The sequence below is a fragment of the Gymnoscopelus braueri genome, assembly GCF_963280865.1.
Source record: "Gymnoscopelus braueri genome assembly, chromosome: 2".
NCBI lineage: Eukaryota > Metazoa > Chordata > Actinopteri > Myctophiformes > Myctophidae > Gymnoscopelus > Gymnoscopelus braueri.
The window spans coordinates 16,152,983-16,165,263 of record NC_137604.1 but is presented as its reverse complement, the minus strand read 5'-3'; the positions used below and the strand labels follow the sequence as shown (position 1 = coordinate 16,165,263).

General features: G+C 42.6%; 1 protein-coding gene across 1 annotated transcript in view; it reads left to right on the top strand.

Annotated features, from left to right (window-relative positions):
- LOC308105284 (uncharacterized protein) overlaps positions 1–12,281 on the top strand; it is a gene marked incomplete at its 3' end in the record, with an annotated part of 32,311 nt that overhangs the window by 16,409 nt on the left and 3,621 nt on the right. The gene's annotated exons all lie outside the window — the stretch shown is intronic.

The following is a 12,281-nucleotide window of genomic DNA, read 5'->3' as shown; positions in this document are numbered from 1 at the left end:
TGTGTCAGGTGTGCGGCAAGAGCTTCGTGTGCCAGAGCCAGCTGCAGATGCACGTGAACGTGCACACGGGCGCCCGGCCGTTCAGCTGCTCGATCTGCGGCCGGCGCTTCTCCCATCCCAGCAACTTGAAGAGGCATCAGAAGATCCAGCACTGAGTGCACTGAACTTGGTCGTCGTTGTTTTCTTTTTCTTTCTTTTTTTTACATTTTGAACATTTTCGAAGACGTTTTAGAAAATAGCCGAACTATACAAGCTTGCCTACAGCAGTGGTTCTCCCCGGGTCCATTTGGTTCCATTTGTACACTCTCAGAGTTACAGATCCTTTAATGTTCCATTTGGTTCCTAACTATCCATCATTTAGCTGGGGATAGGCCTGTCACACTTATTACATAATGGTCTAATCACAATTATTTGAGATAATCGCAATTACTTTTGCATAATCGTCATAATCGTTGAAAATCTTTCACACATTGTAAATATAAAAAAAGCTAAAATAGTTGATCTACGAGCTTACAACGCGTCACGTGACGCGTTGTAAGCTTGTAGATCAGCTATTTCTGCTATTTGTACATGTATAAAATTGTTAAATGTGTCAATAATTTATTTGTATGTTTAAGTAATTTGTCATATCTACTCTGCGCATTTTTTTTAATTAGGAAGCCTAAAAGGCAAACAGAAATTAGAGTTGTATTCATATGTCCCAATGTTCAATGCCAAACACACAATTAAATTGTCAATCGCAATTATTTGAGTGACAATTAATCGTCAACTTAAATGTGTAATGGTGACAGGCAGCCCTAGCTGGGGACCCCTTGGAACCCCCCCAAGGACCCCTGGGGGTTCCCTGACCCCACGTCGAGAACCACTGGTCTACTGTACATTTTTTACTGGCTATTTTTTAAATATTTTTGAATATTTTCAAAATCATTTGGCCTATAATGGCATGTACAAAATAGGGACATCAGGGTTAAAGTGGTTAAGTGTTTTATATATATTTTTTAAATCCTACTTCTGAAGAGGAAAATGATCTATTCTCCCGCCACTGTCACCTCACAGTCAGAAGGTCCAGGGGTTCGAGCCCAACTAGGGCCGTTCTGTGTGGAGTTTACATGTTGTTACACATTGGGTTTCTTTCCTCTGGGTGCTCTGGCTTTAGACATGCATGTTTAGGACTGGATGTTACTGCAAAAGGGCTAATCCTGTATGAATAGATACAGGATGCATAGATGAATAAATAGAATTGTGACAGGGCTGCTATTGAATGTATGGTCGTAGGACACTGTACTGTTCTGTTACTCAATAGCAACACAGCTGTCCCAAACATACCCCTTCAAGTACTGTAGTAGTATCTTTAAAAAAAACACCATTAAGAGATTAGTGTTATACAACAATGAAACGTGGATTATTTTGTATTATTGGTATTTATGTTTTTAGTAAACATTATAGTGGAGTGAGAATAGATGGAAAAGTGTGAGCGAGTGATCAAGGCTGTGATTACCAGACAAAGTTCTCGTTTGGTATTTTTACAACCGGCAAAACATTTGTATGGTACAAAAGATTAAGAGCATTAAGACCAAGTGCAAAAGGAACACATAATAAAAGAACATTTGAATAGAATCAAAAAATGGTTAATAAAGAGTCAATAATAAATAATAAATAAATAATGGTGAGCTAAAATAACTGCAATGTTCTGGGAGTTTGTTCCAGGTACGTATGTGGTGCATACAAACGGAGCGCTGCTTCTCTATGTTTAGTAGTGTTGTCTGGGTTCAGAAAGCAGACCTGTCCCAGACAGCCCGAGAGGACTGGATGGTTCATAACGTAGCAGAAGACCAGAAGTGTAGTTTGACCCAAAACCATTTAGAGCTGCATTTTGAAATGGGTTCTTTGACAGGCAGAGAGGCAGTGTAAAGACCTGAGAACTGAAGTGATATGATCCACTTTCTTGGTATTAGTAAGGACTTGAGCAGCAGCTTTCTGAATCAACTGCAGTTCTGAATCAACTGCGGTGGACACCTGTAAAGACAGTGACACTGTTACAGTAGTCAATGAATGCATGGGCAACTTTTCCCTAAACCTTCTGAGACAAAACTCCTTTCTTAAGGTGATAGTAGGCTGACTTTGTAATTGTGTTAATGTGACTGTTGAAATTCAGGTCTGCATCCATGACTACACCGAGATTTCTGTCTTGGTTTTGGGGTTTTCGACATGGCAGACACGACATATAATATCACTATATTTTTGTAGACCAAACTTCCAATTTATAACATTTGTGTGTGTGTGGTTTAATCTCCTGCAGCATTTCCACACATCCTGCTGGTTGGTTACCAATCGTGTATCCAAAACTCTGCCAATTTTCACGACATGTGATTTCACTTCTGCTGCTGCTTATTTATGTTCCTGTGCAGCTTTATTAGACTGACTGTATACAATGTGGATTTTGTCCATGAATGCTTTGAAGTGGTTGACTGACTGAACCTTATCCACAGCATCAGATGCAGCCAGTTCCAAACGGTGGTTCATGCAGTGCCATGTGAAAAGGTTAGGGTACCTTGCAGTCATGATGTACGTGCAGTTTGAATACTAATGAAGTTAATGTGTGAATTACTTCGAAACTCCCATGGCCAGCGGCCATTATCACCTCAACACAATTAGCCACACATAAGCCTTCACCTCGGACGACACATTATCACTTGAAAAAGGCTATTTGAAGTCTACATTCTTTCTGCCCCCAGCCCCTCCTCCTGTGTATCAGATACGCTTCCTCGGATGGTTACTAAACGTTGTTTTCATTAAACCGATGTTTGCATTATGCAGTGGTGTCCCTCTATTGTTTTTGCTTTGGATTTTTGCCTCCTTGGAAACCCTAGGACTCTCCACTTTTTTGTGCCGGCTAGTTTGTTTTATAGAATTTTTGATTATTTGTGAGGATTTGTCCCCCCCGGGCCCTCCTAGAACAAACTGCCATTATGTTTCTGATGAAGATGCCTTTCAGGAACTTCAGCTTTTTATATGGTTGGTGCTTGACAGAGATTTTGAGAGTACAGTAGGTACATAAAGCAGCATTCCATGAGTTTAACCACTGAAACCCTATATACTTTGTTGACCGGGGTCCCCCAGGGGTCTGTACTTGGCCCCCTCCTTTTTCCCTCTACACTAAATCTCTTCGCTGAAAATAGCTGATCTACAGCCTATTTTCTCCGAATATTTGTCTATTTTGCCCAGAATAGGGATGCTAGGGTTCATGTGGTCAAGTCATGATAATGTTTTGAGATATAGAGCACCGAAGTCTGACGTAATTTACGCATCCTACCTGGGTAAGGTTTTATTGCCCCCATTCTGAATTCCCATAGACGTGTTTAATATTGCGTCAAATAAGAATGTGTTCCAAAAATAAACAAATGATCCTGGCGGTTTGACTCTTATGGATATGAAGCATTAACTGACGGTGAGAAAACGTTTGTTACTGCCGCCGAATTAGTACAATTTTCGCCAGAAACGGACTGTATCAAATATGAGTGACTTGACTATCGTAAACGATACAGAGCCACCTCCTTGACAATATCGCAGAGACAGTTTGTTTATTTTTGGACCACAATTCTTATGAGACGATTCTAAGATGACCCAATGTTATTCTCCATAGAGAAATTACTTCCGCGACCCAGGGGATGAACGAGTGACGTCAGGACTTGGGTACTCTTGTAATGCATTAATGTTTACAAACTGCATTTTAATAGCATTAAACTGTTACTTTCGAGCCTGTGAACATCACCAAATTTGTAGCTTAAACAAACAATGTTCTTATGTGGGACTTTTTCTTCCTTGTTTTGGTAAGAATTTTCTACAGGTGCATATATTGGTTACAATGTAATATGATACCACCAATAAATATTCTATATTTTTACAAGAATATCTTTGTATTGTAATGTTGTTGCCCTGAAAATATAGACGCTTATTCTGATTGAATGAAGCCAGTATTGCATTTGGTGTGAAATTTTACTTCAGACAAAGATGCACACAAAGCGAATATTAAAAATCCAGTTTTCAACTATCACAGAGTTCTGCAAACAGATGAAAATGTACTTAGAATGCATCATTTGGGAGTATAAACAGTGTTTGGTGCTGGAGGTCTCTCACAGAAACTCTTTCCATGACTGCTACTGAAAGAAAAAGTAATTTTAAAAGGACAAAATTAAAATAAATAAACTTAATTGGTGGAAACAAACAAAAAACACATATAGCGCTTGTCTGAGTACTCAAATTTGTTTTACATGGAAAAGATTTAAGACCTGAACTTTATTTTTGGTCAAATAATAACGATGAAGTAGTATCTAATAATGAATAAGAATAAAACTAATTGTGTCTTAGAGTAAAAAAAACTGTACAAACAAGGGAAAAGGGGTTACCTGGGGAAAGCAATTCTGAAGATGTAGGTCTTGAGGGTTCACAACACTTGAGCTTGTACATAGGCTATTTGTTGAATCGGTCATTTGTTTGTGGGTCACACAGCAGACATTCGTCCTTTGTAAATAGTGCATTCTCTGATTGATGAATGATTAATTAATCATTAGAGTTTAATTTAACACTGATAAATACATTAAAAAAGAGCATTCAACAATGAAGTTCGCTGCATCATTGCAGGGGATGAATCATCACATTTGCTAGTTTCAGCAGGGTTTTTTCTAGCTGTCCTCACCATTTCATTTTGAATGACCTGATACTGTGCGAGGGTTACATGTGTGTGAGTGTCTGTCCCGGCCTCCCAGGTGAATGAAACCTAGCTTTAGGCTAATTAAAATCAGTGCCTCGTGTTTTTTTTAACCACGCCCCAAAACAGGCAAGCTAAATTAAAGTACCTTTCTCACATAATTATCCACCATGAAATCATATTGATTCCTATTTTAAATCTATTACCATTTAAGTATCATCAATGATTCTTTGAACTCTTTTGAAACCTGCCAGACTTGTTATCGAGCAGTGGTTCTCAAAGTGGGGTCCTTGAGAGGGTTCCAGGGGGTCCCCAGCTAAATTATTCATAGTTAGGAACCAAATGGACCCTTGTAGCTCCTCGCACAACAATGATGACACAGGTCGGGTTCTTTATGAACGGGCATTTATTGCTTCAGGCATTCTCCTCATCCCTCAGTCATGCCGTGAGAACTACATGTTCACACACAAAATAATAAACAATAATCAAGACATTGCACAGTACATAACAACATACATGTAGAAATGCGCAGGTTTAGTGTCCATCAAACAACAGCGACATCAAAGCAAAATCAAAAAATAGAATACCTCGTTGGCCGCTTGTTGTGGAAAAGAGGTTCTTTGTTCTTGAGTTGCTTAAAGTCCTTAGAAAGTCCTTTTGACCGTCTGTCCTTCGTTTCAGACGTCTTTAGTAACTTTAGCAGCGCGATATAACATACACTGCAAGTTTACAGAGCTTAGTCAACCAGGTTTGTTTGCACCACCTGTCAGTAATGACATGCAATCATGCGTCAATCAATAATGGTCCGGTGTGCTACTGACAGACAGGGAACTTTGTTCCGCCCCAGAACTTTTAATCACATTATGTTTTTACATTTTTAACTTTACATGAAATCAATTATGACCCAAAATATGTATTTATATCATGAAATTATAATGAATTATGCTTTATGAACTTAATGACTATTCATTTTCTGTATTTAGCAATTTTAGTATTTTTATAGTTTGCATTTTAATAGCGGCACTTACACTCCCACCAAATCACTCGTTATTACAAACGTGGGATTTTTGCAATCAAAATTATGAAAAACAAATTAAATGTTTCGAGCTTGAGTGAGTGTCCTTATGTACATGTGACCTAGTTGGCCTCAAGTAATGTTACTACTTTATGAATTGGCCTTTCAAGGTGACTTGGTTTAGTGTGTGATTTGCCTTTATCAAGTGTAGTGCTGCTGACCAGTAGTTTTAGCTTTCGCACCAAGCCGTCTGCACTTGGGTAGGCTTCTACAACCCTGGCGAGCTTCCACTCGTTTCTTGGTGAACTGTCATCTTGTACAATAACGATGTCATCTACTTGTGAATTTCGTTTAGTTCTTTGCCATTTCTGTCGTTGTTGGAGGTTTAGCAAATATTCCCTCCTCCATCTCTGCCAGAACTCGTTGGCTAGGAACTGCACTCTCTTCCATCTCTTGTTTAGATAGAGGTCTTCCTTGCAGAACTGTCCAGGAGGGGGTAGAATAACTGATGACTTCATGGTTAATATGTGGTTGGGAGTTAGAGGTTCTGGACCGGTAGGATCATGGAGATGTTCGACACTTAGTGGCCTACTGTTGATTATGGCCATTGTTTCATAAAGAAATGTCCTCAGAGTTGCAGTATCGAGTCTACTTGCAGACTTGTCAAGCATAACAGTCAGGATGCTTCGAATCGTTCTAATTTGGCGCTCCCAAACTCCACCCATATGGCTTGCTGATGGGACATTCATTACGAATTCACAACCGATTGCTCGTTGACGTTCTTGATCCATTCCCTTAAGCAGCTCAGAAAACACTCTCCTTGCACCCATGAAGTTTGTTCCCTGGTCACATCTTAGTTGTCGTACAGGCCCTCTGATGGCTATGAATGTTCTAAGCGCATTCATAAAGGCGTCTGTTGTCATGTCATCTAGTGTTTCTATATGTACTGCTCTGGAGCATAAGCAGGTAAACAACAGTCCATATCGTTTTAACTCCTTTCTTCCTTCCTTTACGATGAAGGGGCCGAAACAGTCAATACCACAGTAAGTAAAGGGAGGGGACGTCTCGGTTCTCTCTTCTGGCAGATTTGCCATTTGTTGAATCTCGGTAGTTCTTCTGAATCTCCTACATGTTACACACTTGTAGATGTGCGAGGAAACCATATTTCCACATCCTAAGATCCATATTCCGTTTGCACGCAGCTCGTTCATGGTCATGCCTCTTCCTTGATGAAGTACACGCTCATGATAATGTTTGACGAGCAGGGCTGACACATGAGACTTCTTTGGCAATATTGCAGGATGTTTTATGTCATGGTGCAAGGCTGATTGGGATAGTCTTCCTCCCACCCTGAGAACATCATTCTTGTCCAGGAAGGCGTTCAACTGATGCAACTTGTTGCGCTTATTCAAGGTGCCTTCTTTCTGGAGCTTGACCTTCTGGATGTCTTCGGCGAAGGCTTCCTCTTGTACCAGCTTGATAATCAGGATTTCCGCATCCTTCCTTTCTTCAAGGCTAGTTGTGTCGTTCGTTCTTGTTTGAAGTTTCTTGAATTCTCTGACAAATCTCTTGAGCCTGGCAAGTGCTCTCACAGCTCTAGACCAGTCAGAAAATTTTGTGAATCGATTCACGATTGGACTCATTTCTTTCGTGTTGACCGCATGAACATAGGCCTTACGAAGCTCAGGGTCGGTCATTTCTACTTCTCCCACCATCTCCTCTTCGAGTGGAAGATTCTGTTCCCAAAGAAAGTCGGGCCCTTTCAGCCAGTTGGACTCTTTCAGCTGAATTGCACTTAGTCCTCTTGAGGCGTGGTCGGCCGGGTTATTTTCGGAGCTGACGTGTCGCCATTGTTCAGGACTTGTGCTAGACCTTATACGTTGGATGCGGTTGGCTACAAACGTGTGAAACCGCTTGGCATCGTTGCTCACGTAGCCAAGGACCACCTTTGAGTCAGTCCAGTAATATTCTTGTAGGTTTTCAATCTCGAGCTCCTTCTTGACAACTTCAGAAATGCGGACTGAGGTCACAGCTGACGACAATTCAAGCCTTGGGATAGTGGTTAGTTTGGTAGGGGCTACTCTTGCCTTCCCCATTACGAGTGAGCAACTAATTTGTCCTGTTTCACTTATCGCTCTGAGATACGAACATGCACCATAGCCATTGGAACTTGCATCCGCGAAGTTGTGCAGCTCATATTGCAATACCTCTCCAAAGCTTAATGGAAGGTATGGTCTTGGAATCTTCATTGCTGCCAAGCGAGGTAGGTCTTTGAGCCAAGACTCCCACCTTGGCAGAATGTGTTCAGGGAGATCTTCATCCCAGCTCACTTTGTCTCTGCATAGCGTCTGAAGGATCTGTTTGCCAACTAGTATGAAAGGGGCCACAAACCCTAGTGGGTCATAGACAGAGGCAACGGTTGAGAGAACCCCTCTCCTTGTCAGTGGATTTTCCTTCACTGTGACTCTGAATTGGAATTCATCCACGTCGATGCACCACTGTACTCCAAGTGCTCTCTCGATGTGAAGTTCTCCTAAGGCCATGTCTAGATCTTTGGTTTGGGCACATTCTTCGGGTGGTATTGCGCCAATCACTTCCTTGGAATTGGACACAAACTTATGTAGCCGAAGGTTTCCTGTTTTGCACAAGGCTCTTGATTCTTCCACCAGACGTATGCCTTCATCAAACGTCTTTACGCTTGTTAGGCCATCATCTACATAAAAACTTCCTTGAATGAACTTGATGGACTCTTCGCTGAATGTTCCATGACCCTGTGATGCCAGATGTTTGAGGCCAAAGTTGGAGCAGCCAGGGGATGAAGCTGCCCCAAACAGGTGAACTCGCATTCTGTACACGGAGGGCTTGGCGTTCAGGTCTCCTTTATCCCACCAGAGGAACCTTAGGTAGTCTTGGTGTTCCTTTGCAACGTGGAACTGATGGAACATCTTTTCGACATCACACATTATGGCTATTGGGCCTTTCCTAAATCGACATAGCACTCCAACTAATCCATTAGTTAGGTCCGGTCCTGTCAAGAGATGATCATTTAGAGAGGTTTCTTGAAAGCGGGCTGAACAGTCGAAAACCACACGGATTTTCCCGGGTTTGTGGGGGTGATAAACTCCGTGGTGCGGGATGTACCATGCTGGATGGTTATCGAGTTCAGGCTGTGGGACCTTCTCGGCATCTCCTCTTGTTATTATGTCATTCATGAAATGGACGTAATCCTTGCAATACTGCTCGTTCTTCCTCAGTCGTCGCTCTAAGGAGGCGAGCCTATGAACTGCGCATTGCTTATTGTTAGGGAGATTAGGCTTATCTGTCTTGAAAGGAAGTGGAAGTTCGTAGTGGCCGTCTTCCTTCTGTCTTATGCTTTCTTTCACCTTAGACATGAAGAGAAGGTCTTCTTGAGAAACGGGGTTATTATCTGCAGTGTGATCAGTAAAGTCGAATTCCAAAGCCTTGATTATATCTGTTGGATTAATCTCCTTGACTTGCGTTTTGCACACGAAGCGTACTTTGCCTTTCAGTTCAACTGATGGCTGTACAGCAGGAATTACTTGTCGCACTATAATTCTGTGACTGATTCCAATTGAGTCACTGTAGTCGCTTACTGGATCCGAGTGGCCAACAATACTCCAGCCGAGATCAGTCCGCTGTGCATACGGATGATTTTCTTCACTGGACAGGACCTCTCTTGGAAGAAGGGCCTGTTGACAGTCATAGCCAATCAGTAAGCCTATTTCGCACTCCAACGGTGGTGGAATCTTGTCAGCCAATTGTTCCAGATGAGGCCATTTTAGAGCAGTTTCAGAGGTTGGAATATGCGACCTGTCTGCTGGAATGAACTCTCTTGTGAAAACTGGTGGCAATGAAATTCTCTTCTCTAGGTTATATCCTCTTACTTGAAGGTTTGTCAGTTTCTGACAGGGTATAACTGTTGACCTTGTAGACATCGTGGATAGCCGCAATCTGACGTTTTCTTTGTTTGTGTTCAGTTCTTGGGCTACTTCATTAAGGATGAAAGTCGTATCGCTCTGCGTGTCTAAGAGCGCATAGACAAGAACTTCTTGATCTGGCTCCTTTATGGACGAGACCCAGACTGGTATGGTTGATGACGTTTTCGTGTTTGAACCTTCTCGTATGATTCTGTGGGTATGTGCTGTTGCATCTATCTCTTCCGTGTCTGCTCTATCATTCCTGTTGTCTCCCCTTGGAGTCGTTGACCTTTGTTGTGCTTTGAAATTGTCGTCGTGTAGACATGTCGGGTGTTTCCTCTGGCAATTTTCGCAGGTGCCCTTATTTTCACACTCCTTTGAGCGATGACCGGTCTCCAAACATCCGAAGCAAAGCTTCTCAGATTGCACAAACTTGACACGATCTTGAACTGTCTTTTCTACAAACTTTCTGCACACAGCAAGGATATGTCCAGATTTTTTGCAGAAGATGCATGATGACAGGTTGCTGCTCGGTGTTGCGTTTGTGGACAGAACCTTTGCTTGAAAGGGCTGGCTTCGTGGAAATTTTGATCTGTCACCTTCGCCACCCTTAAGTGCTTGCATTGAGCATATGGGATCACAAGCAAGGTCTGCTTCTTCTGACAAGAAGTTTACAAACTCTTTGAATGGTGGGTACTCATCCTTTGTTTGTCTGGCTTTCATGGCTCTGCGGTTCCATCTGGATGCCAACCAGTCTGGTAATTTCCGCAGAAGGTTTTGATTCTCATTATAGTGGTTGAGGATTTCCAGCGTCTTAATGTAGGGCATTGCAGCTTGGCAGCCCTTGAGGAAGTCAGCCAATTCTCTTAGCTCCTGGCCATCTTTAACGCTTATTTTTGGCCAAGCATGCAGCTTGTCTGTGAAGGACTTCCCAATCATGAGTAGGTTTCCAAACCGTTCTTCTAACAGCTGCCAGGCTGAGTCGTATGCTTCCTCATTTCCTAGTAGGAAGAAACCTTCAATGGCTTTCTTTGCAGTGCCACCTACGTACTTTCTCAAATAGTACAATTTCTCTTCCTTTGAAATGTTCTTCTTGTCTATTAATGTTCTGAAAGATAATTGCCATTCTTTGTATTTCAAAGGATCTCCAGTGAACACTGTGGGCTCTGGAGCTGGAAGACGATTAGTACTTATAGCTTCTGCTAGCACACTGACGAAATCAAGGGTGTTCTGCTCTTGGGGCAGGGGCGTTGTGCTTGTTGCAGCTTGAGGTAGACTTTGGGGACTTGGGGCTAGACTCGTGACTTGTTGATATTGAGGAATGAATGAGGGGCTGGAGTCGTAGGGAGCTTGTATTATAACTGGTACGGATTGAGGAATGAATGAGGGGCTTGAGAAGTGGGGAGCTTGCATTGTAACTGGTAGGGATTGAGGAATGAATGAGGGGTTTGAGAGGTGGGGAACTTGCGTCGTAACTGGTAGGGCTTGAGGAATGAATGAGGGGTTTGAGAGGTGGGGAACTTGCGTCGTAACTGGTAGGGCTTGAGGAATGAATGAGGGGTTTGAGAGGTGGGGAACTTGCGTCGTAACTGGTAGGGCTTGAGGAATGAATGAGGGGGTTGAGGCGTGTATGGCTTGTGCTGTAAATGGCGGAGATTGGGGAATGAATGGAGGGCTTGAAATATTGAGGGTGTGTGTTGGGACTGGCAGAGGTTGGTAAGTGGATGGGAGGTTTGGGGCATTGAGAGCGTTTCCTTCGGTTAGGTCATAGACTCTCACTCGAGCTTGTGCAGCATTCAACTTCTTCATTTCGTCTAAGCGTTCAATCTTCCGTTGCCTTTCTTTTATCACTTGTTCTCTGGCCAGCGTCTCAGCTTCCATCGCTTGTTGTCTGGCTAGTTTCTCGGCATCAAATTGCGCCAGTCGATCCCTTTCTTCAGCTTCCATCACTTGTTCTCTGGCTAGCTTCTCGGCTTCAAATTGCGCCAGTCGATCCCTTTCTTCAGCCTGTAGCCTTAGATGTTCGGCCTCCATTGATTGTTGTCTGGCTAGCTTCTCAGCTTGTAGCCTTAGAAGTTCTCTTGTTTCCCTCTCTTGTTCTTCCAACACTACCAGAACTTCTTGGGATGCAGCGGCTTCAGCTGCAGCCTCATTTCTTTTGACTGTGTTGCTTGAGACGGTAGAAGTACAACTTGACTTATGAGACGGTGACTTTAGCCAGGAACCTGTTGAGTCTAGGATTGAACCAACGTCAGGCCATGGATCTTCCTCTTCTTCTGACGTATGCCCTTGAAGTTTCTTTGTTGCCTTCTTAACAATGAATTCTGAAAGAGACACACAGGTGTCTACCATACGCCGTATGTCTGGCTCAGGGGTTTGCAGTCGACGTAATTCTTCATAAATGGACGTTACCTCAGAATGGATGATCTTCATGTTCTGAATCAGTACCTTTAATTCTTCTTCGGGGGCCTCAACAGCCAGTGTTTCTTTGCTTATTTTTACATGACACTTCCACCTTTCGAAAGTCATTCTGTACCTACGTTGTACACCTTTTAGCTTTTCTTCTTCAAGTTCTTTTCCCTTTTCTGTCAGGGTTCGATTTCTTTCACTTCTTCGTAGT